Raw genomic sequence first — 24,845 nt, 5'->3', positions numbered from 1 at the left:
CGTTAGCTGGTCATTACCGGTTTTTGCCTGGTAAAATTTATAAAAAACTGGTAAATTAAAAACTTGCCAGTCAAAATGTCCGGCAATAATGCTCATACAAAACGTAGCTATAACGAAAGGTATCCCTAAACATGACATTTGTGTTTTGACAGCGAAGCGTGCTTATTTATGATTTCAGCGAGCTCTACCCCAACTGGGTTACACTGGCTAAAATTGCCTGTGTGCTGCCTGTGTCAAACGTGCTTCTCTCTGCAGAATTGAATTAAGACGGCGCTGCGAAGTCATCTGGAGGAGGAGAGGGTGACGCAGCTTATGCACATTGCAAGCTGCAAAGACACATTGGACACATTTAATTTCAAGTCAGCAGCAGAGGACTTTGCCACAATGAACAAAAGGAGAAAATAAAATGTTATCTGGTAGCGTATAGGCTAAATTTGATGCCATGTAGGCCTAGCCTTTTTTAAAAAACAGGCTACAGATGTTACAGGTTACAGATGTTTCGTAATAGCCTACATTTTAGCGGCTAATGTTGAGGTTTTGATTGTTACTGTTCATTTTGCTTAATCATTACTGTTCATTAAATAGTCAGACTGATTTGAGGTCATGTCATTCTTTCGTCAACCTAGGTGTACATTATATTTGCGTTTGTAATATTAGTTATTGAAATGTGACCGGTAAGTTTCAGATTTGTCCGGTAAAATAAATTCTTTCCGGACACCGGACCGGCAAGAAAAAATCCTAGCGGAAACCCTGCTTGTGGCTTTGGCTTACAACTGAACATTTAGCCCACTTCATAGAAGATACCGAGATATATATCATGTATCGCCATTCAGCCTAAAAATACCGAGATGTGATCTTGCTCTTCAGAGGCTATAAGCAGACAGTTGTTCCCTGTAAATGTGGTCTTCCAAGCACGGCTTGCTAGCTAACATTAGCATTTCTAAATCAATGAAAAACTGAAGAATTGGTTTACATCATGGGCTATGCATTCACTAATCTTTTTATGTTATTGTATAAATGGGCTATGATCCACAGATTTGATGCTAGAGTCACAACCAGTTAGTTCACAGTTTAGGTAGCCAGCTTTTGCTGTTGATTTGCATTTTAGCTATATAGGTATAATATTTATAAGCCTCTTTACATAGATTATGCAGTGATTTGATTTACATAGCCTTTTTGTAGTTAGTCGGGCATAATTTTTATGCCTCATAAAATGGATTTTGCAATGGTGTGTCCCATAGCTTGGTAGGTGCTTTAGGTAACTAGCTACCCATCGCTTTCAACTTTAATAGGAGGCATGAAGTCTGAAGGGAGAAACCTGAAAATTAAATCAATCAAGAAAAATTAGTGAGGTAAAAGGTGTTTGCAAAAGTAATTATTGCAAGCTGAACAAATGTCTCCATACTTGCTCCCATGCCTGCATTTTTGTCTGCTCCTACTTTGACAGGTTGCAAGGTAGTGTAGCTAGTTAGGTAACTGACAACACTGATTTTCATCAATAATACTGACAGTGAAAGGTATAACTTTGGATGAAAGGATAGGTCAGTCAGGGCTTTATGATACATATGCACTGCTTGTAATTCGAGTGTTGAGACAGCCAATGAAGAAAGTACTTCTTTGTGAGCCTCGTCATGCCTTTCAAGAGAAGAAGGACAAAAGGAGACAGAAGAGGTGACCTCTTCCAGTGGTCCTGAACGAGGCCAGCAGAGCCTGGCAAGAGCCATATGCTAATTGGTTTTGCTTTCACACCTACGCCTGTCTGCTGTCTTCTAACATTCTGCTCTGTGTTCAATTTGTGAGTGTGAATGGTGTAGATAAGTGTCACTTTCATCAGGTCCTCACAGATTTTCCTCCAGGGTTAAAGGGCATTTGCTGGAGTTTTCTGTAAGGAGTTTGCTGGAGCAGATTTAAGGAAACAGCCACTGCTCAAAAATATAATTTTTTCAAAGTGTCTCTGCTGAGGCAAATAACAGTGCAGCATGATCTCTGGATGGTGGTGCGGCATAGCCGTAAGGAAGCGGGCTGTAAGCAGAAGGCAGGAGGTCCAGTGCCCTGATGGGATACTCTTGTTCCTTTGAGCTAAGTACTGAACCTGAACTGTTTGAATACCCGGCTGTTTGTAATGGTGTGGCTATAGATAAAATGTAAAATATGTAAGCCATATAAGTCGCCTTGAAAAAGACCATCTGCGATGCAAATAAATTATGTAATGCAATGTCTCTGAATATCCTAACTCGTATCATGTATGAAAGTATCATACCGCAAGCCCATTTTCAAGGATTAGGCACTGAAACTCATATGCACTACCACTCATCCTGTCGCTCTATTTTCGGATCGGTCCCCCTAGAGTAATGTGATTACTGCACAAATGCTGTAGAGGGTGTGATTACAGTACTGTGCCACATTCTCTGGCCTTCTCAAATGCTGGGTGGTCTGAGTGGAGTGGAATCAATGTCTCGTTTGGGCGTAGATGCCCTGGATCTCCACGCCGAGGTGTTGATGGTGATTTGTTGCATAAGCGCCTCTCGTGTCAGGCACGCCGCTGCCTCTGAAGAGACTTAAAAGTCTCCCACGGCCGTCATTTTCCTTGTCATCTCGAATTTGTACCCTCATTCTGTCACTGCGCTTTTGTCTCCCAAAATGTTAATCAGACACTGTCAGCGCGAGGGAGATCTCCGTCTGTGTGAGTGATTTGGGCGTGTTGAGCACCGCACATATGTAACCATTGGGCGTGTTGAAAGATGGGGCTCTTTGACTCAAATGAATGAACGTGTCCATTATAGGCTCAGAAGGCAACAGCACCCTGTAACACATCCTGTTCTGGAAATACCCCTCACTTTCAAACGCTCAATATTCTCAACCAAGGCGGGTTTCTCCCTCTCGATGCTCGCTCGAGGCAGTAGGCTTAAAATCTTGCAAATCGCCTTTTAACAGATCTGTGTCTATTTCCACACAAATACCCCCCCCCCCCAAACCCCTCCAACATTACAGCGCTGTTTTTATGTGGGAGCAATCAGTTCATATTTGACATGACAGTGGAATATAGGCAGAAGGGAGGTGGTGAGGGAGACAGGCTCTTTCATCACGGTGCGGTTCGTGTCGTGCTGCCCCAGGTGTCTTTCCCCTGGAGGTGTGCTCTTTAATGGGGCTCCCAGCAGGTTCCCACACAGCAGCACTCAGGAAGGGGGAGGGGAGGGCGCAGACGCTGACAGATCCCTGTGCCACACTCCTCCACTCCTCTCCCAGGGTTTGTTATTTTGGATCAGTGCTATGCAGATTCTGTGCAGACTCACTCATCTTTCAGTCTACTGATGGCTCATCCTATTCACTGAGCAAGCTACATCAACCAGTCCACATACTCTAAACATCAGTGACTGTGCAGAATCCACACAGCACTCACTTAAAAAAAAATAAAAGAAGCCATGCAAACAGAGTCTGTATCTACAGACACATGTGGGTGCAGTGTAGATCGCTGTGTGACATCAGACACAGTTGATCCACCCTGCACAAAGCTCCAAACGCAGGATCACTGTCACCCCTGTTGGCTACATGTTCTTCAGCTTTTAGTTCCTGCTCAGCTTTTATGTATTTTAATGGCAGTGATTATGAGGATGACAGTTGAAACTCACACATTGCTCCAGGTGTTCGCCGGTGCCTAATTGAAAGGTGAAACCCGCCGGGCTCCGCCCCTCCAAGTGCTGGAGTTTCCCAGCCCAAGACTCAAGACAGTTCATTCCTTTCCTCTTCTGTAACGGGGCAGCGCTGAGTCAATGCTGAGAGTGAGATCAGCGGAGGATCCATGGAAAATCCCAGATTTCAAATCCCCAGCATGGAGGGCCTAACTCTGACATCACAGAGGCCCAGGCATATGGCGGGAATGAACTGGAGGAAAATGTTTGTGTGTTCAGGTCTTGAGTCATACAGGAATAGTGCACATTTCAGTTCTCCTTTTAGAAAGCATCATGAGGTGTGTTACACATAGTTTGATTTTGTTGTTACCAAAATCACTCTTTTATTAATGTTTAGTTCATAGTTTATAGTGCATTTGGAGATGTTCAGATGAATGCTTTGTACATCATTAGTCTGCCTATTTCAGTGATATTTGGCTTAAGGGTTTTTTAATTTGATAAAGGATGAAGGAGTGGATTGTTGGTGAACAGCAGGAAATGTCAGTGTAATGACTGGAAGAACATCTTGTACAAAAAGGTAAAACTTATGATATATTCAGTTCAAAATTATACCAGCCGTTGGACATTGATCATTGAGTCAAATGAATATACCCTAACATTGTAGTTCCAAGATTGCACTGCATAAACTGCTTCTGTAACTAACTGTGTTGTGATTAAAAAAAATAATAATAATTAAAAGGACTAGGCAATTGGTAGTTTATCATGGTTCTTTCATTAAATCCTCCATGTGGAAATGTTATTATAGTTTAATTGTAGATGGTATAATTATAGCTGAAGAAATGCCTTATTATTCATAACAATAAAAATGTTCTCCCCACACACAGAATAGCAGTTGCAGTTCAGAAAAATATAATTTGAGATGTGCTATCCATAAAATGTATTCATTACCAGTTTCCAGGAGGTTATAGCACATTATCACCCAACAGAGCGCTGCATGTGAATAAGGTTGAAGCTGTTGAAGTGTGTGTGTGTGTGTGTGTACACTTGTGTAACTGGTAACTGGAACCAGTAAACAAGGATGAGTTGTAAAACAGGTATAGTGTTTAAAAAATGTCTGTCTGCAAACAAATAAATAGAATGAATATGTAGAAGAAACAGCAACTTAAAAATTTGTTGTGAGTTGCCCTTTTACAGTAAAATACAGTTATCAATACTACAGTACAACCACTGACAGAAGCCATACAACAAAACCCTTTTGTGTTGTTTGATTGATGCATGTTAGCAACAAATCACCAGTTTGGTTCATTTGGAGACTTGAGTTTTCTGCTTCAGATCACCTGAGGCATTAGACTCTGAAAGTGTTTTTGAATATTGTAATTTTAATTCTGCTATTATGGGGATAAAAATGGAGGGATGTCTCATTTTAGCAACCTCAGTGACAAATCTATCAATCCACTAGCATTTGGACCAATGTAATAAACCTATAAGCTGGTTTAAAAATGGCTAGTTTACCAAGAGATTCGTTTTCTGCTTATGGAAAAGGCGTCCACTTTCGCTGGAATGTCCTCTTTTGTTGATGTCTGCCAGGGTTCCCACGGTCAGTGGAAATCCTTTGAAGTACCTGAATCTCAGCAAAACAATGCAAGACCTGGAAAGCTCTTGCATATAAGGAAAAGCTGACAGAAATGCTTGAAAGTGCTTACGTTTAATTTTGGGAGTACAGTCTCATTTTGAGAGCTAACCTCGCCCACAACCATGCCTGGTGTACTATCAGTAGATAATGTAAGTAACATTAGGGAAAAGAACATTAGTGAAATCATTCGATAAACGGTTGTGAATCAGACAATTAAAGGATTTCTTCCATCAATATGGCAGCAAGACCAAAAAGTGAAATGGTGGATGATTTTTGTGTGTTACAGTTTTTACATATTTTGTCATTGTTCCTTTGAAACTAGGAAACAAATTTCAGCATAACTAGCTGGAAAATGAGCAAAATAAAGAATGGCTTGTTAAAGACTGGAGATATATGTATCAGGGTTTTCACTTTAGACAGATTCAGGTTGAGAGCATAAAGAAAGAAATCTACATTGCTCAGAGATGTCAGTGATAACCTTTGTGTGCATAGACAAGAGTTTGCTTCGAAATATCTGCTGCAGAAAGTGGCGTTATAAATCTGGATATAAACACTTGACAGAACTAACATGAGGAGAGCAGTCAAATAAGGTCCCGTTTAGTGAAATGGAGAACATGGAAACATGCTGATGAGCTCGTCATGAAGGCTGAGAGCACTGGACATCTGACCTTTATCACCAAAGGCCAACAGTCTGCAACAAAGTGCTGAGAAGGAAATGACAGCCAAAAAAACTGGAAGAAATGCTTGATTGGAAAGCTAACTGAACTGAAAAAACAGATGAGTCACATGGTACCAGTGAATATGTAAGGATACACAAATGTGACTTTGTATGCATGATAAATGTTTATACTCAATCAAAATCAAACATTTGCCTGAGTGTATGAGAACCATATTACTGGAGAAACATACAGTAAAATCTTCTTCAGGTAACATTATCAGTTAGAAAAAAAGAAGCACTGTTTTGTTGCCTGAATCCTGAGTTTTCTGCCTTAACAGAGCTTCATTTCTGCTTCGTGAGTGTTTTACTCTTTAAAAAAAATATTTTCACAGTTTAGTGACCATTTGTTAGTGCTTTCACCTAACCTCCAGTCATATCAAGGCCCTTGTCATGTTGTTGTCTATTAGTGGACTTCAACACTCACAACGCTATTTTGTCAGGTGCTTCAGTTAGAGGAACAAAGTCTTTTAATTTGTGTGCTTCTGTACGAGACGGGAGAAGATAGCTTAATGCTATTAGTATTATCTTTTTTGTTTGTTTGTTTTAAGGACATCTTCAGCAATGTGAACTTGAATGTACTGTATATTTGAATTTGGGGATGACATGTGCAGGTACATATCAAAGAGCTACATTTTTTCCCTTGAGGCTTTCCATGTCCATCTTATAGAAAGAGTAAAATTAATCATTTATTGCAAGTGGGGGAACATATTGAGAGTACTAGTAGGAGGAAGTATGACATATAATTATTTCTTTTATTGATGAAATTGTAAAATAACCTAGGCAAAGTAACCTTTTGGATAAATACTCATAAAATGGCTTGTTACAAATATTTATATCTGTGTATCCCGTGAATAGATAAATCGAGAGTATAATGTGCCTGACCGAAGCAACTCTTGGTTATCTTTTTTGTGACGCTAATTGTTGTAGTGTGATTGTTGTTAGCATGGCGCTTAAGATATATGCACCAGATTCTTTTGACTTCCAACCTTGCGTACATTAATACTGTAGTCACTTTCTGTCATCTTCTAGTGTTTTACACTCAGATACTGCCTTGAGCAAAAAAAGAAAAAAAAAAGTTTGCTCCACTGATTATATATGTATTTCATGACCAAAGGAAATTCTGGTGGTCTGTTCGGTCGTCAGGAAACGCCAGCGCTGCTATTTTAGAGGTAACTCCGGATCTCTCAACAATTTTACGAGTATAATTCTTGTAGACGGAGTCAAAATATAAAACATTCTCATACTTGTATTCATTTTTTCTCTCGTGCAGCGCTCAACTCTTTTCACTACATGGAAATACTGTAACCGACGCACACTGGCATTTAAGTGCGCAATTACCACCCGACGGAATCTGTGCAGTTGTGAGTTCCAAGAGCTCTTCGCGTCAGACCCTGTAATTGAAATCTGGCAGGTTCGTGCTGTGTAATACTAGATTGTACCTAGGTACGCTTTTCAAGGCTGTTTCCTGAGCACCATGATAATCATGTTTAGTCCAAGAATCTTCTCAAATGAGTGCATTTGTGAAATGATCTTATTTCTCATGCCAACAATGATATGACATACATTATAAAGTGTTGCCTTTCTCATTCGTTCACTCGTAATTATAAAATATAATAGATGATTAGATCCATAATTTGTTCATCATAAGTGTTCCTGTACACATTATTGGAAACGCAACGTGTATAACAGATCCTTTTCGTCTTCACAACAATCTGATATATCTGGTTAGTAATGACCCTGTCAACTCAAAGAACCTGGCATTTACATTGATGGTGAGGAGGAGGTAAGAGTAGCTTGTGTCCTTTCTCTCTCTCTCTCTCATAGTGGGGCAGTTTATGTGCTTGCGGATCTGTCGCCTCTGCTTTTCGCTTTGTATGGGTGGGAGGAGCCGGCTTCCTGCGATTGTCTGCCTCCTCTCTCGCTCATTTTTCCCAAGTTGCGTATGCAAGCTCCAGCTTCCACTGTTCGCTGTCGAGGTTAGTGCTGTGAGCTAGTCGACTGGCTGTCGGGCCACCCGCTCACAACACAGCAATCGGGGTTTCGTGTTTCTTTCGGGGTTTGGGTAGATTTTTTTTCTTCGCTTCGTTTTTCTTGCGTGCTTTCAAGATGACAGAAGAAAAGAATGTTCGGCAAATAAAGCTGGTAGGTAACTCTAACCCCTCCCCTTGGTGTGTCTCGGTGTTTGGGTTTCAGGTTCGTTGCAGTGTGTCAACACTCTTCATGGGGGGAAAGGGAGACGAAGAAGGTCGAGAAACAACCGTGAGACATATAAATGGCTGGGAAACTGAACACCTTAATGTGGAAATTCAGTGTTTATAGACGGTGAATTATTGTCTTTCGGGTATAGGAAGTAATAGATTGCAAACCATACCGAAATAGCCTAGACTGGCTACCTGGCAGCGAAGTCTCTAGTTTGGAAAACAAATAACTTTGTTTATTAAACGCAATGCAACGATAATTGGGCGAGTAGGGGTGGCTGCTGGATCCCAACAATGGTATGTCTTATTTTGCTCAGGAAGCGTGCGGACCGTCCGCATCGTTATTCTGTAGCCAGCGGTTTATGCTACAGTAAAGGCACGCTTCGCCTCAAAGTGATTGTTTGCTGGGTAAAGTATGAATGATAAGATGTACTCGTATCGTGTTCTTGATGCCAGTTCTGTCTTATAAAGTGCTATGACAACCGTGTTCGTAAATTTTAAGAGCGGTTGTTGGAAAGACAACGCGCCTGATAAATGACTATTACGCCTAGTGATTTTTTTTACGAGCCACGGTATGACAGTCATTTGTTTATATATTTATTATGAAAACCGTATGTGCATTTCCATTTTCGGTCTTCGTTGACTATATTGCTTAATCATACGACTTTGGTTTAAGTGGAAACATTATTGGGCATAGTATAATTTATTTTATGAACTACGTTATTTACAGATTAGGGTGGAAGAACAATGAATACGTTTTATTTAACGTTAAACTGTCAGACAGCAGCTATCATGTGGGACCACATCGTATAGACATATTCAACGTATCCGCGTATCCAAGTTTTTTGTTTTCTTTCAAAATCGCAACCCGATCGAATATCAAATTAGCACAAACGATTCCGATGCAAGCACAGTAATAAGAGCGTTGTTATCGAGGACACATAACCGACCAGCAACCTCTAGTGATATGCTACCTGATTTAAACCATAGCTGTGTGCCCCTGCCAATATTTTGTTGTCGATTTTGTCTTTAATGCAAGTGCTGATTTAAGTATTTTTTCCGTTTTGTGGCTTGTGTTTTTTTCAGTCCTGTGAGTCTCACTGAAGTGTAGCAAAGTATCTATGCTATATTGCTGAAAACATGTTTTGGGAAAAATGGTGTTGATAACCGGTGCCGAGGAAAAGAATATATTCCAATATGATGGAAGAGGTGAATGCAATTCCTTTTCATTCCTCCACTGGTCCAAGTAATTCGGGTTTCCTGCGTAATAAAACAAGACTTTGTATGGCCCTCTAATTGTATTGTGCTAGATTTCCTCAAATCGGTGAACTTGATTCATTGTCTTTTAACTAACCGTTTTGCAGCGCCTAAGAGCTAGGGAAAACTTTTAAGAGTAGTGTAGACATTTTAACAAACTAATGATATTTCAAATGCTATTTAATTTCTGAAGTGTCAATTAATCACACATTTTATTCTATAAGATTACATTCATGTCTGAATTTAGACTTCTGGCATATTTTGTATGGAATTGTGCACATCACAGACTTGTACCTTGACTCAGTGTTGTAGCTTCTCTGTTAGATTTGTCCCAAATACTACTTGATCTAGACCCCAGTGCTGAAGCTTAGAAGATCTGTGTTTGTGGACAGCGGATGGTTTGGAATTGGTGTTTTGATTGCTGTGCAGAATGTCATGGACTGTACTCGGAAGGTCATAGAGCTGTCATTTTGCAGTTGCCATTGTCTGAGCAGGGTCTTTGCTTATGATCAGATATGCCTCTAAATGCCTAACATCTTAAATGGAATTTGCAAACGGACGTTCCTGGAGTAATCTCTGACAGCATCAATGAGTGGAACCCTCATAAATCAATTACAGGCAAAATGCAGATAGAGGCCTATTTCCAGGCAGTGCATAGGCCACTCACATTCCAATAACTCTCTCACTCCCTCCCCAGTCAGCACTGGGCTCTCCTGGCCTCCCCCCACCCCTTGTTTCTCTATTCAAGTGCCGCTCAGATCCGACCCAGTATGAATAGGCAGGTTTTCTATTAGATTTACTGTGTCATTATACTCCGAGCAAAACAAATAAAAGCATACAGTGCAAACAATGTCAGAGGCTAGCCCTGTCAGGCCACTGTGGCTTTCTACAATGTGGGGCAGTCCTCTCAGCTCAATTACACCTCAGTGAGAGCAGGCGCACTCATCAAAATAATGGCATGATTAGCTGCTGTATCACAGACAGCCAGGATGGGTCTGACATTTCTGCATTTCTGCAATCCCGTATGCTCATCGGCCGAGCGGATGTGGAAGTGACCGCCCCGACCAAAGGGACATCTGCATTTTGCTTCGGTTACTCTCTGTACAGTTGCTCAGAGCAAGCTGTTGTCCCCATTCGACTGCCATTACAGCATTTTGTTTCTGCTAACTCCACTAAAAAGCGTCACTTAGAAGACTTGAAAGACTCAGTCAGGGGGATTGGGAGCAGTTACAGCAGGGATAGTGGGGGGGGGGGGGGGGGGGCTTCAAATATTCACATGGATTAATTTTTGTTATGACAGCCCTTTTTAGACACACTAATAGCCTTTTAGGCAAACTGCTGGTATCTAGTCCCTGTCACATAAGGCCTTACGCAACCCCTGGAAAGTTTGCCTGTGCTGATTGTTTCACTTTGGCTGCACACTTTGAATAATGTGTCCATGCCAGAATTGCCCTGGGAGACTGTTTTCAGGGTTTGATTTATAGAATTTATATCCTTGGGGTTACTGATCATAAAGTGAAGTGACAGAAACCAAACCAAGCTGGGTGATGTCATGTAATGACAGCAGGAAAGCGACATTAAATTATTAATTAATTAATTGCAGGGAAACTTTTTTTTTTTTTAACTGTGGTGAAACTGGCTGCACGGAAAGGAAGCCTTGTGCAGATGATCTCCCTCTCCAGAGGGTGCACATTTGACCCGAGCAGGTGTGCATTCTGAAAACACGTATTGCACAACTTGGTCTCATCTAATGAAATAATAACTTTAACCCAACACAGCTGCTCCGTTTGTACATTAATATTAAGGCATGTCTTCATCTTATTATCTTGATATGAATTTCATGTGACACAGTGCCTTTGGCCATTCTTTTTACACGATTATATGACATTGAACAGTAGTTCTACAAGTCCTGGATTAATTAATGTGGCAAATATTAGCAGGAGCCTGAGCAAACTGTGGAAAAAAAAATGTATGAATAACATGATGATCCCAAAACTATCTAGAGGGTAGTGCCTTACAGGCTATGTGTTGATTTTACATTGAATGTATGATTTCCTTATTGAATGCATTGTTCCAAGCCAAGCTTTGGTCAGATCCTTCAGACAGGATATGGAACCTTCCATTACTTCCAAACATATGAAATATAATTTATGCAGGTACATTTTGATGGACTGTTTTTGTTATGGCAAACGTCAGTCATGTTCCTCATTCAGCACAACTCTTTAAGCCAGACACTTCTACTAATGAAGACTTCCTCCCGATGCTGGAATGTAAACGGGCTGATGCTCTCAAGCGAATCATTTTTCCGCCGCATTGATGTGGCTCCTCCCAGAGGGCTTGATGTTCAAGCGATCCTCAGCCTTTATTTATGGCAGGAAGCGAGAGCCATACATTATGAATGTGTTTGACTCTCAGCTGTTAATTAATTTCAATAACGCATACATGCGCACACAACAGAACGCCCAATAATGACTCCTTTGCATCCTCGTTTTCGTCCTCCCCCCTGTGTTATTCACAGTCTGTGACTGCATTGAGTTTACAGTGGCAAGGGCCCTCTAAGTGTCTAAAAAGTAATCAAGTATTATTTAAAATTTGGCAAGCCATCCTTAAAGTACATAATATGAATTGTGGTTGGTATTGATGCAATGGATGACACAAGTAAAAATGTTGAAAAAAAAAAAAATTGACAATGGCAAGTAGTACTGTCTCTACGCCACAGTGACCTCAGTGTTGACCAGAGGAATGCACACAGATGCATCCCTCCAGAATGTGGCTCCAGGGGTCTTGTCAAATTGCATTGAACCCCCACCCCCCACCCCCCGGGGCTGGGCATTGAAGGACAGTGGTGGAATGCCTTCCCACATGTGAGGTCACAAACCCCCTTCCCACCAGCAAAGAGATCCAACAGGATCTTCTACCGGGGTTGTCATTTTTGAACTGTCTGAACAGAGAGAGGCAGGGAGTGGGGGGTTGCTGCTGCTAACATTTACTTGGTGCCCTGTAAACGGAAGACAGCTCACTGTGGGGCGCACACATGCCTCACAGGCGGCCTCCTTTCCAGGACACTGGAACCCTCTGTAGAATTATGACTCTCCCAAAGTGTCACGCTGTCTGGCAGGCCGCGCCGAGACGCCCAGCTGTTCACCCTGCCTGTCTCTCTGTGCCACCAACACCATTGGCCCTCCTGGTGCTGTGCGTGTCCCAGCTTTGTGACAGCATCGATGAAATGCGAACACTTCAGGGATTTCGCCATCACCTTCACTTCAGATATCGGCACACCTTCACTCATAGCTCTCAAGTGGCACATCTGATACGTTTAGTCTGCGCTAGCAAACAGAGTGTGCACGCGCATTCATGAAGAGTCCTGGAACATTTCTTCAAGATTGTTGTAAAAATTAAGGATTTTCTTCATCAAAATGCTCGTTATCATAGTCACCAAACCTATTATGTACGTGGCTGTTAGATGTTGTCATATTAACCATTAGTCATTTAATTCCTGTCTTCCTGTGATATGAATTATTGATCTCCTTTGTATTATGCTAGCTCTCTTCTACCTAGCTAAATGTGGGAATGCCCCATAAGTTACATGCTTCCAATTTGATGTGATGATTTGGTCATCAGTACATTCTACCCCTGCTGGTGATCGCTGGGTCACTGAGTCACGCACCACAGCTCAGAAACCATATGCGGCGTAAACTTTAAACTGATGTGGCTCGAGGTGGAAGTGAGGGAGAGGCCAGGAGTTTCCGGCTGTGGCAGAGCTGTCTCCCGCAGTGGCTGTAAAGAGCCAGCTGCAGCGTGTTCCCACTGCCCCGTTCACATTTCCCATGATCCCGCTTGGCGCTGGAGATCACGAGCACGGTACCGTGAGCTGTCCCGTGGGAGCAATGTACACCATAGCCAGGGGAGGGCATGGAAAGTGTAGCACTCATAACAGCCCACACACACACACACACACACACACACACACACACACAATAGAAGCAAACGCAAAAAGGCCAGCACTTGTAACAGATGGGTATCTGTTCTGAATTCTGTGCAGTGTGTGTTCTGAACATTATGTCATTGATAAGCATTACAATGTAGGTTGCGGCTGTCACATGGCCAGTCCTGATAACAGCTCATCACTAGCAGCTGTAAGACTCCAGAGAGATCAGTCAAGCGGACAGCGCAGAGAATCCCAGTTTTGTTCGACAGACTTGAAGAGGTGTGACTGTCCTGTGAAAGGGGGTTAATGGGAGAATATAGTTTTAATGTGGCAGTGACGTTCTCCACCCCCAGGGTGACCTTCATAGCTCCTGGTGATCAGGGCAGGCATGAAAACCATCCTATCACCGTTTTGCAGTGTTGGCCTCAGATCTAATGCTTTGGCGCTGGCTTTGCTGAGAGGCACATGATTTGCTTTCTGACATTGTGATAAGGGAGCAGAGCTGACACAGACTGTGGAAGCAGCATTGGTGTGGCCCTGTTCTCACAGGGACGCGCCCTAGCCACAGCTATGCTGATCTTTGTATCAGCAGAATTTCATCCTGGGAGGGTATTTTTGTGGTGTATACTCCTTTTCTTCTTTTTCTACTCCTTCTCTCCTTTTTCAGTTTGCATTTGTGTGTGATTAGATTTGGGAATTTGGTGTGTTTTGTCTTACTAAAATGAATCAAATTTTCCAAGAATGTAGTTCAGAACTGGAAATTTTCAACCCCCCCCCCCACCCCCAATATTTCTGTTAGTGCACACAAAATGAAAGAATCACCGCTCCAGTTATATCCAGCTTGTGTTATTTTTGGCACCATGCTGACAATTATGGCTGTTTGTTTTCAAGAAATGAGTGGCCTTTTTTCTGCCAGCTGGTCCAGTTTTCTGGCTGCCAGTGAACACCACCTGTCCATGACCCCATTGTCATGTGATTTTGTGTCTTCCATGGAAAGTGTTCTGTAAGATTGATGAAATTAATCTGCCAGTTTAGCAAAATTTTCACTGCAGCAGGTTTTCAGTTAATGTTGCTATCAATATTTAAGAGATATGTAGTGACTTAAGAGTAAATTGTTCTGTTTTATTTCATGTTCATGAAGAAGTTTAATTAGTGACCAAAGAAAAGTAAAAGAAGGCTGTTGAGTGGCTCAGACAATGAAGGCACTTCCAAGGGCAGGCTAAGCCCTACAACCTGGGGTCAAGTACAGCCATGGCATCCACAAACAGTGACCAGGAACCCACAGCATCCTATTATACAATTATAAAGAAATGGGTGAAAAAGCCGAATGAAAAAGTAAATAAGATAAATGATGGGGATTTCACAAACATTGCAAAGCAGATAGGACACAGGGGCATTTTGGGTTATTTCCCTCCTTGTGAAGCTCACTATGTATCTAGTCAGCTGCCTGCATTAAAAGAGATCCCTTGAACGTGGCAGTAGTATACTTGCAACTCATGTTGACTAATCTCGTAATTTTAATACTGCAGAGGAAGGTCTCTTGTCAACATTTTTCCCTATCTTTTAAAGCAGGCAGGATTAAAACATGCTTTTGAAAGACTAAATGATCCTTTTTAGAAAGAGACGCATGAAGTTCACTTTATGGCACCAAGTTGATCGTCTTTCAAATTTACATTTCCTGTGAGAGCGAGCAATCAGAACAAGCTTTCAGTGTGTGTGTGTGTGAGTGAGGGAGAGAGAGACAGAGAGGCAGGCATGATACAGCCAGGTGTTTCTGTAAGCACTGTCAGTGAGCAGAACAACAGAACAGAGCAAAACAAACTTATCAACCATGATGATTTAAAAAAAATTCCAGTTCAAATTTTGCTATAAAATACATGTGTGTGTGTGTCTGTATGTATATATATATATATATATATATATATATATATATATATATATATATATATATATATATATATTTCATTATATTTCATATAAAATTCATATAATTATATATAATCATATTTTTTGGGGGGTGTAGTACTCTCATTTACAGTAGCATTTGCCTGTAGATGTAGGTATTCTAAGATGAGGGACAAAAAGGGAAATTCATGTTCAATGTTTTTTTTCATTCAGTAGTCATTTTGGCTGAAATGTTTAATGAGATAGATTGCTTGTTTTCTGCCCTTTTCAGGTGCTGACAAAGAAATCCAAGATCAATAGACATAGCTGACATGAGACAAGATGGCTTAGTTTACCCTCAGCTCACTGCAAGTGTTTGTCTCTTGCAGAGCTTGCTTATAGATGGGTTGCATCTTAAATACTTAAATCATACTTAAATGCACAAACATCTCTGTATCTACTAATAAATATAAGAATGAGTATTTAATTTTAGAATGCAGAAATCTGTATTTCTTTGAGAACTCGCATTGTTTATTTGTGAATCCATTCCTGAAATTTGTGACACTGAAACATGTAGACTATTCTATTGAATACATCACACTTTCCGGTATCACACTTGGACATGAAAAGCCTTTGCTGATGTTAATCAGTGAGTCTCATTCATTGATTCATTGGCTTGCTTTTATTTACACAGAACAGTGTTATTGGTGGGTACCAGCTTTAGTAATATGTAAATGATTATCGAGCAGAAGCTGTCTTCAGGCATCGAAGCATCAGGCTACACAGGGGTCCCCATCACTAAGAGAACTTGCTTCTTTCAATGGTTTGATTTGCTTTCTCTGCATAGTTCTTTCTAAATTGATCTCATAAATGGAAGTCAACCTCGGAAATAGGCAAAATTCGCTCTCCATCTCTCTCTCTGGCTGTTTTTTTTTTCTCTCTCTCAGCCTCTCTCAGTCTCACAGTCTCTAGCTCTTGCTGCCTCCTTTAGCTGCTCTGTCTCTTGACTCTGAGAGGCACCAGGTAGAATGTTACCCTTCTGGTTTGCGTAGTTAAGGCTTTGTGGCTTGCAGAGCAGGTTTGCTGAGTTCTGTGCCTATGTTTTGATTTTGTAGTCACTCTATAGTACTCACACAGCCCCAGTCCTCCTGCCATTCCTGCTCATGCTGTTTGAGAATTCAGAGAGATGCAGAGCCCTGCCTGCGTATTGCTGTTTGTTTGTTTATTTTTTAAGATGGTTTTAGGTATTTTTTTATATATATCTAACATCCTTGACATACACATTTAGTCCAAATCATCTGGGCAGCTCGATTTGAAGTGCAGCATAGAATTTACGTATGGAGTTTTGCCTGATTTAGAGTTTCCTAAACTGCTGAATTTACGTATTTAAAAATATATTTTTAAAAGTACATGCCACATGAGCCATATTTCAAACCCGTACATTTATCAACTATGAATGGGCCAAAAAAAACAGTAAAATGTCTTTCCAACAGAATTGAAATTATTCAGCTAGAACAGGCCTTATTATTGAAAGGTTTTATACCACTATGTCACTGTGTTAGTATTTCAGGGTACCATTTAGTAAGTCAGATTAATTATCCAACTGTCATAGAAAAGGATTTCTGGAAAGAGTAGTGCTCTGTAGGTGATTAGTGAAACCTGCTTTCTATTTTTAGCATCGCAGCATTGCCCTGAATTTCCCCCAGTACTGGAAGGTGAAATAAATCTATTCCCTGTCCCACATTTTAGATGGACTCACAATATGACCCACGCTCTGCTGGCTTCAGATATGGAGGCACTGGGGATTAGCACCAGTTCAGCCTTTAGTTTGCAGCACGTCCTGCCAAAACAAATGCCATTGCATCAATCACCAGCTCTGAGGTATATATTGAAGTCAAACTGCAACTGTTTGACATTTCAATGTAGGGAAGGCCACTGGGGAAAAAACGAAGGCTACCAAAAGAAACAATGGTTTTGTCCGGAACGGAAATGCCATACATTACACCCGTCTATAAATAGAAACTCCTGATTGTATAGCACGCAGTTCAGGGCAGGAGTCTAGGGGTCAGTAATAACCCTGATGCTTTCCATCTTCAGTATCCCACCTTTCTCCCTCTCTATTCTCTTCTCATTCCCTCATTCCTTTCACCTTCCTCCCTCTGCTCTTGTGGTCCAGTCAAGTCAGTTAGCCAGCAACCCTGTAAGACCCTACTAAACAGCTGTTCATTTATTAATAGGAGACAAGGCTTTGCTTGAAGGCTGCCCATGATCAAGTGCAGAGGGAGTTGTCAACGGCGGCCATGAAGTGGGTAATGGCGAGCGTCAGTCTCTTGAGTGCACTGAACCCAAAACTGACATTCGGGACAGGCTACGTCTTCTGACACATGGTTAAACATTGTGTTTCTGAAAGCTCTAATGTAGCAGTGTCATTCCGCTACAGCAGCAGTGTGGGAAACAAAATTCTTGAACCATTTAATTTTTCAATAATCTCCTTTTTCTTTGAAAGTCTTCCCTTTTTCGGTCTTTGAACGTGTAGTATCCAGTTTGACCTAAGAAAGGCTATGCTCTTGGGAGGCTTGAAGGAAAAGGTGGAAGGCCAGACATCTGAGGAGGGTAGCCTGGGCTTAAAACCAGGGGATTAGCTTTGCATGTTCAGCAGATGCAGTGTTCTTAATTGCTGAACTTCACAGCATAATAGTCAAAAGAATCTTATCTCCTCTGGCATCAACCTGATCTCCCACTTTCCTGCCGTCAGAGTCATATACTTGAAAGACTGCAGGCCTGAGGTCTGCTAGTTCCTGGTATACATCCAATACTCTGAATCCATCTCAGCTGCTTGTACTGCAACAGAACATTGTGCTTACTGTGTTACTGCCCCCTATCTAAACGTTCCCTGAGTAGATGGGGGTTGCCAAAAGTAGTTTTAATTCTGTTTATCGAGCATTATCCAGCAAGGTATTGACAAGGATAGAATAAGCATTTCATTGGGGAACTTTTGAAGCGGTAGACCTACGTGCTCTCAGGGCCTGCCAACAGTGGAGGTGGGTTGACAGCATGCGTTCTAAGCGGCGTTTTGGGCCATTAATAAAACGGATAAATGGTGGGAAAGGGATAGTAATAAAAAGTCCTGGCAGAAATGGAAGGCTGGAGATTAGATTTCAGATGACAGTCCGCACCTCAGGCTCCCAGTCTTGCGCTGCCGTTTCAACCCTGCCCAGTGCAAGGGCCTCAGACATTTGCTTTCTCGCATTTAATGCGTCAATTATGCGCTGGCCTTAAAATGCCATCTAACGTGCTTTGGATGATAATGTTATACATTTTCGAATGCTTGTGTTTAGTAGCACAGGCGAAAGATCGTTTTTTATTGTGTTATGGGGCTTTGCAGTTTAATAGAATTCCATCTCTGGGGAACACAAATTCCGAGGTTTCTTCTGCCACCAAAGCCAGAGCCAGTGAAGGTCCTGTACTGCTCTGTATTACCATATTCGGTGGATTTCTCTGAGGGCCACACGAGCGGGGTGCAGCCATGAGATGTCCCAGATCACCGTCACTCAGATCCCAGCGCTCAGACATCCCTTCAGACCACTGTCTGAGTGATACTCACCAGGCTCTCCCACAGTGTCTGCACAAAGTGAGCATTGCGATCTGAATATGTCATTAATTCTTTTGTAAACTCACTTGTGTTCACACATTTTAAGCTGTGAGTCAAAATTAAAAATAAATGTAAGGATACAGATTGATCTGGATCAGCATAAAAATGAATGTTTACAGAAAGGCAAAGGAAAAATGTCTTGCTGTGTGGGCTTTTTTTTTTTTTCATTTCTTCGTGTTTCAATTTTTGAGTGTCCTCTGAGAATTAATCCAGAGATATTGATGTAAGCCGATAGAATGTGCAATATTGCATTTTGTCATTTGAAAAGTGTGAGGTGAGAAAAATAAAATCTGAGATGGGAGATGAGATGCTAGAAGTAGAAATTACAAGCTTTTCATTCAAAGGCAGAAGTTGGAGAGAAAAAAAATTGTCAAATGATCTTTATGGTTGGAAGTGGACTGGAAGGATAACGTAGACTAACGTAAGACTAAATCAAAGTATCCTTTTCCTTCAAAGCATGGACTTACAACATAAGCCAGCAAGAGAAAGACAAAGTAATTCCGAATCATTTAAAATTTTTTGCATCTTCTCACCCTTCTGTTTGCCCATGCCGGAGCGTTTGTAACATTCACATTAAGGTGGCGATTTTGCAGCATTAAGGGGTAATGTTCCATGGAGGCATCGGTCCCCTGCGTCCCGAGGTGGGGGCCCGGGACGGCTCTGCACCACCCTTTTGTGTCAGCCGTCAGCATCAGAGACACCCAGCCGGCAGGAGTTACAGTTAGCTGCTTCCTGCCCTTCTGTTCACGTACTTTTCTATAAGCCCCGCTAAATATCTTATGAGCTTTTGCACCGACTTTTATCCCGGTTTTGTTCTCACCAGAGCAAATGCACATCAATAATAGACGTGCTGCAGGGTGATGAGGAGAACAAGGCCGCGGCGTGTTGTGGCGAGGAACGATAAGACACTGCACTCGCTAAGAGCATTAGGGAAATGAAAAGGCGTTTGAAGGTATTAACTTTGTGGTGTTTCAGTACACACAGCATTGGTCCCGGCGACAGGGAAAGGTGATTTATTACATTGATTTGAATGAAAAAAAAGGATATCTTTGCAGTATAAATAGAAAGAGTCAAACTGCGTAGCACCGAGCCGTCCTAGAAATGACATTAATAGTAGAGTAAACGGAGCACTGAAAAACTCGAAAGAAGGGGGGAAAGAGAGAGAGAGAGACTGAGAGTGAGCGGCTTGGACCTCACTCTTGTGGCTGTATTTCTGCTCGCCTCACTGTGGAATGTTCAGTGCTTCCGGACGCCACATCTTGGCTCAATTTATTCATTAAATCAAAGAGAAACTCTGCCCTCGCTGCCTGCCGCCACGATTGATGACCTTAAAAAAAAATGCAAGGAGTCAAATTATATTCACGCAGCCTCTTAAAATTCCGACCCCATGGGGGATAGCAGCTCCTAAAGGAATTTCATGCAAAGCTAAATTCCACAGCACCATCGTCCAATAAGCAGACTGCCTCTCCATGCCCCATACACAAAAAGGCTTGTGGAGATGTGTAACTGTGCTCATGTTTCACCGCACTGCAGAAATGACCTGACCTCGATCGTGACATACAGGGCTGCACAGGTTAATGGATCATGTGATCCCAAACAGATGGTAAAGAGTTAACCCTGTGTCACGGAGCCACTGCACTGTGAATTGGTTCAATCTGAAATGGAAATGCTTGGCTGGCTGTCTGTTTACATTCTGTGAATAGAAATTGCATGTTTGATTAAACCATCTAGTATCAAAGAAGGGATGTGGAAAAAATTAGAAGTAGCCAGTAGAAATTGGCTGCATGTGTGTGTGTGTGTGTGTGTGTGTGTGTGTGTGTGTGTGTGTGTGTGTGGGGAGGGGGGGGGGGGGGGGGCGGGGGGGGTGCGTGGGTGGGTGTGTGTGCATAAAACTCGGCCCTTCCTTTGGAAAAACTAAATGTATTCCATGACATATTTGACTTTACACAGTTTTTAGCCCTTCATTTTTTGACTGGGCTTGCTGGATTTGCTTGTACTTGCATAGTGTTTTCATGCAAATGCACTCTGTGTACACTAGGCAGTAAGTGCCAGCAACCAGCACATGGTGATTGATTACACAGTGAGGCTTGATCTTTTGTATGGGGTTATTGTGAGCCGCTAAGTCCTGACCTCACTATCCTTTGTTTCACAGTCAAGGACTCTAATTGGTCGTCCCCATTAGCCGCATTGACCTGTAGGTCGACAGGCATCTGAAAAATAAACAGTGTGTCCTTGCGTTACCTTGAGGTGCGAATATCTCAGAGAGAATGTCAGATGTCTTACGCTTTTACACCCCTCCTCTGTAACGATAGTAAACTGCTGTACCTGGAGTGACCCACATGCAATCACACCTCACCTACAACTTGTTGTAAGTAGAAATGCTATTTCAGATTCAGTTTTCCCTGTGTGTCCCAGCCCGCTTAAGTCAAACACAGGGCACAGCTTGAGAGATTGCTAGTGGTGTCTTTAATAAGCAGTGATGGGAAAATGATGCTGCAGGGACTTCAAAATGAGTAGAGCAACTACATAGTATCAATGGTGCACTGATTTGACCTAAATATAGTGGTTTTCTGTGGTGAGCTGTTTTGATTGGCCTATACAAGTCAGATTGACAGCATATGGTAGCTCCACCAATTAAGGGATCCATAAAGTCTCAATGTAGTTCTGCTAATAGTCATAATAATATGCCTTTTTGTACCACAGCAAGGCCTAACTGAACTGGGGATGATGTTGATGTTCCTGCTGAGCTTGTGATCAGAGCACAATGTAATGTGGTAAAGGGTATCCAGCCTTAGCTCTTAAACCACACACTCTGTGGTACCAAAATGGAGCTGTCAATAATGACTCTGCTGCTTAGCAAGAGAACAAAAAGATTTCCTATTAAACTGTATCCTGCTCTTTGTTTCGTTTTGTTTTTCATTTGTTTTTGTTCTTTTTCCTGAATTGTAACAGTTATTTAATGTGGTAGTAAGTGACTTTGCATTTTCCACATAAGGTAGCCAGCTAAATGATCTATCAAGTTGTAATTAAAGTTCCTTAAATGTCTGCTCTTGTCAGATATTTGAGAAATGCATAAGGTATACGAAAAAGGTCTAGCACAGGCCTGACCTTTCTCTGAATTGACTTCGGTCTTTAGTTAGTGCTGCATTTTGCTATTGTAAAAATATGCTGTGTCTAACTGTTAAAGGAACAAGATTCTGAAATAAAGAAATAAAAGGAAATAAAGGAACAGAAATGGTGAACAACGGGCTAGTCACATGATTACCTTGTAAAGTGCGTGCACTTCCCAGCATGGTAATGAGATGACTTTAAAGGGCTTGAATGGTTCCCTCTCTGTCCAAAAAATGCTGGTAAAGTGTTTAATTGGACCAACCAGACAAGTAGACATCTGCCTTGTAAGGGCCATTGACTTGCTTTGCACATGGTAAATGCATCTACATGTTCTATAGGCTTCATGTTTTAATACTTAGTGAAATACCCCAGGGAACATTAGAAAAGCAATGTGAAATACTACTACCAGGGTGGAGCAGAGATAGTTCTTTGTGAAATTCCCAAGCTGCTCTTTAACATAACATATGGGCATAGATTATGACCTATATTCATTATGACAGCGGTGAGTTTTCTCTAATTCTGAGTGGCTTTTTTATTGCCTCCCTGTGTGTCTCACAAAACATACCAAGTTGGGCTGTTGCAAAAATTAACAAAAATTTTTGATCCTGAAAACCCTTTAAAAATCCTCACTTGCATAAATAACATGTGAACTGCATTGCAGTTAAATTCAATCTGGCCTTGTGTCTTTCCCTTTTTACAGGGATGTGAAATACTGATATTAAGAGCCCTGTGAGAACTTGTGTAAAGCATTTCACATTTGCCATCAGAGCGGTTCCTATTGAGACTGTGTCTTCTGCCACAGTGTGATCCCGTACCTTTATATAGAAACAGTTAAGAAATGGCTTTGAGAGAACTTCCTGCAGCTTCAGCAAACAGATTTTGCATTAAATATATATACCTATGTCTTCAAGTCAGGGATGTCCCCATAGATTGTGTGTGCTCTTATGGGGTAGGGTTTACTCTCGAGCAATTTATGAGCAATTGTGAACACTCAGAATGGTCCTTAACTTTTGAAAGCTTTATTAAGCCCCAGGAGGATTTGGTCAAGAGAAAATAGCTTGCCACATCATATTTCCTTGCTGGAGAATTGGAATTCTATCTCAAGCTATTCTTTTCTGCAATTTTTACATTCTCATTGTAAACACACCCAGCAGCAAATCATTGGTAGAATCGCAGAGAACAATCCTACATATTCACGCACTCAGTTTTGGAAGTTGTTGTTGTTTGGGGCATTTTAACTGTGAAGACAAAAAGGGAAGATCTGTTTGCTCATCACTTAACAAAACCTGTACCTGTACCAGTGGCTTTGCTGGTGTGTGGAGGAAATCCTACATTTTATCTTTGTACAAGGCCTTTCACTGTTGACCCAGTTCCATTCAAGGACTGAAGAAGTAATTGGAATGGGCTGACACTTGATGTTGATTGTGATAATGTAAAAATTTTATGCCTCCCCACCACAACCCACAGCTTTGAGTAAGATTGGCCTTCTGATTAGCATGTCCATCCCATAAAGTAGGTTAAATCTCACATACATCTGGAGAATATAAATGAGCCTTAAATGCATCCAAGCTATAGTGTATAGAGTCACACAGTCAAATTGCTGATTTAGTCTGTATCCATAAAAATATAAACACAAGTAGCTCCAATTTACCAGAATGTAGGAAATGTTATTGTAATGTTATCTTATTTAATTCATGTAAAGATAAGGATATTGTCCTACAAGTCTGATTCGTGGCAGGGAGTTTGTATATAGTGTTGTTTTCTTTCCTGTTTGCATGTGTGTGTGTGTGTGTGAGTGTGTGTGTGAAATGAAAGCACGGCATCTGCCACTCCTCCTACTGTGGCCAAGCTTTTAATATGGGCAAGTTCACATGCAGGGTTATAAGCAGGAGGAATGGCCACAGGTGTCTGTTCCAGCAGAGCAGGTGGTGAAGCCCGTGGTTATGCTGCTGACCATTAACTGGGAAGCGTAGTTGACTACTAATACTATTTCCATTATTACATCCAAACTAATCGGTGACACATTTAGTAATAAAGGCACCAAGCGCCATCTTTCATTGCTTGGTGATAGTAAACAAGCTTTGTAATACCAGCCTTCAAGGAGTGCATCTGTCATCAATGAGAGTAATAAAAAGCTTGTTGAAAACACGTTCCTCCTGTCCATGTTGTTCATGCTCAACTTTCATGTGAGAACAAGCACATCCTCACATTAGTAAAGTGGAGGAATGTTTTATTCTTTGCATACACCAGGACAGTTGTAGCTCATGAAAGTTAATGACTCACAGCGACACAGAGGGCTGCTTGTTGGCTAATAGAAATTTGTATGAACAAGGCCTGCGCATTTGCCTTTTTTGAGAGCCTGATTGCTCCTGTTCCTCATCGGGGCCTGGTCTTCCTACTAGCTGACCCCCAGGGTTCAGCCACAGCTTCTCCCTGCCTAATCACTGTTGTAGCATTGATTTTTAAATTATTTTTGTGCGACCTCATCAAATTTTGGTGCCGTCGATTGATTTTACGACAGTCGTGTCCACCTTTTGCTCTGGAGGTGCGGTCCTGATGATTTTAGAGACTCCTTTCAACCAGCAACTGATTGACAGCAGGAGCTAAAGGTGATCCGTGTTAGCAGGAAATGTCGCTACATTCGTCCTTCAGTCCCATCACTCTCCTGCAACTGCATGTAAAAGGTCTGACGGCAGACTTCTCATCAGCAACCAGCTGACAGCATATGAATGGCTCAGTCACAGTGCTGGGGCCTGTCGCCGCTGGGTGAGGCACTAATAGCTGCCGCATGGGGCTTTTCTAACCTGCGATCGGGCCCCCTTTGAAATCTGCCAG

At 41.7% G+C, this 24,845-nt stretch overlaps 1 protein-coding gene across 5 annotated transcripts in view; it reads left to right on the top strand.

Annotated features, from left to right (window-relative positions):
- The window catches only part of mid2 (midline 2), a 132,831-nt gene that overhangs the window by 58,648 nt on the left and 49,338 nt on the right, over window positions 1–24,845 (top strand). For 2 of the 5 annotated variants that reach the window (XM_036548680.1, XM_036548675.1), the window contains exon 1: window positions 7,912–8,122. The exons of 2 other annotated variants lie outside the window; for them this stretch is intronic. The gene's annotated coding sequence lies outside the window, so the exon portion shown is untranslated. Of the gene's footprint in view, window positions 1–7,911; window positions 8,123–8,422; window positions 8,476–24,845 lie in introns of those variants that run through there. One more of the 5 variants, XM_036548679.1, reaches the window with a different exon arrangement.

Source organism: Megalops cyprinoides, chromosome 16 (assembly GCF_013368585.1).
Source record: "Megalops cyprinoides isolate fMegCyp1 chromosome 16, fMegCyp1.pri, whole genome shotgun sequence".
Taxonomy (NCBI): Eukaryota; Metazoa; Chordata; class Actinopteri; order Elopiformes; family Megalopidae; genus Megalops; species Megalops cyprinoides.
The sequence above is the reverse complement of the archived record's forward strand: the minus strand, read 5'-3'. Positions and strand labels throughout refer to the sequence as shown.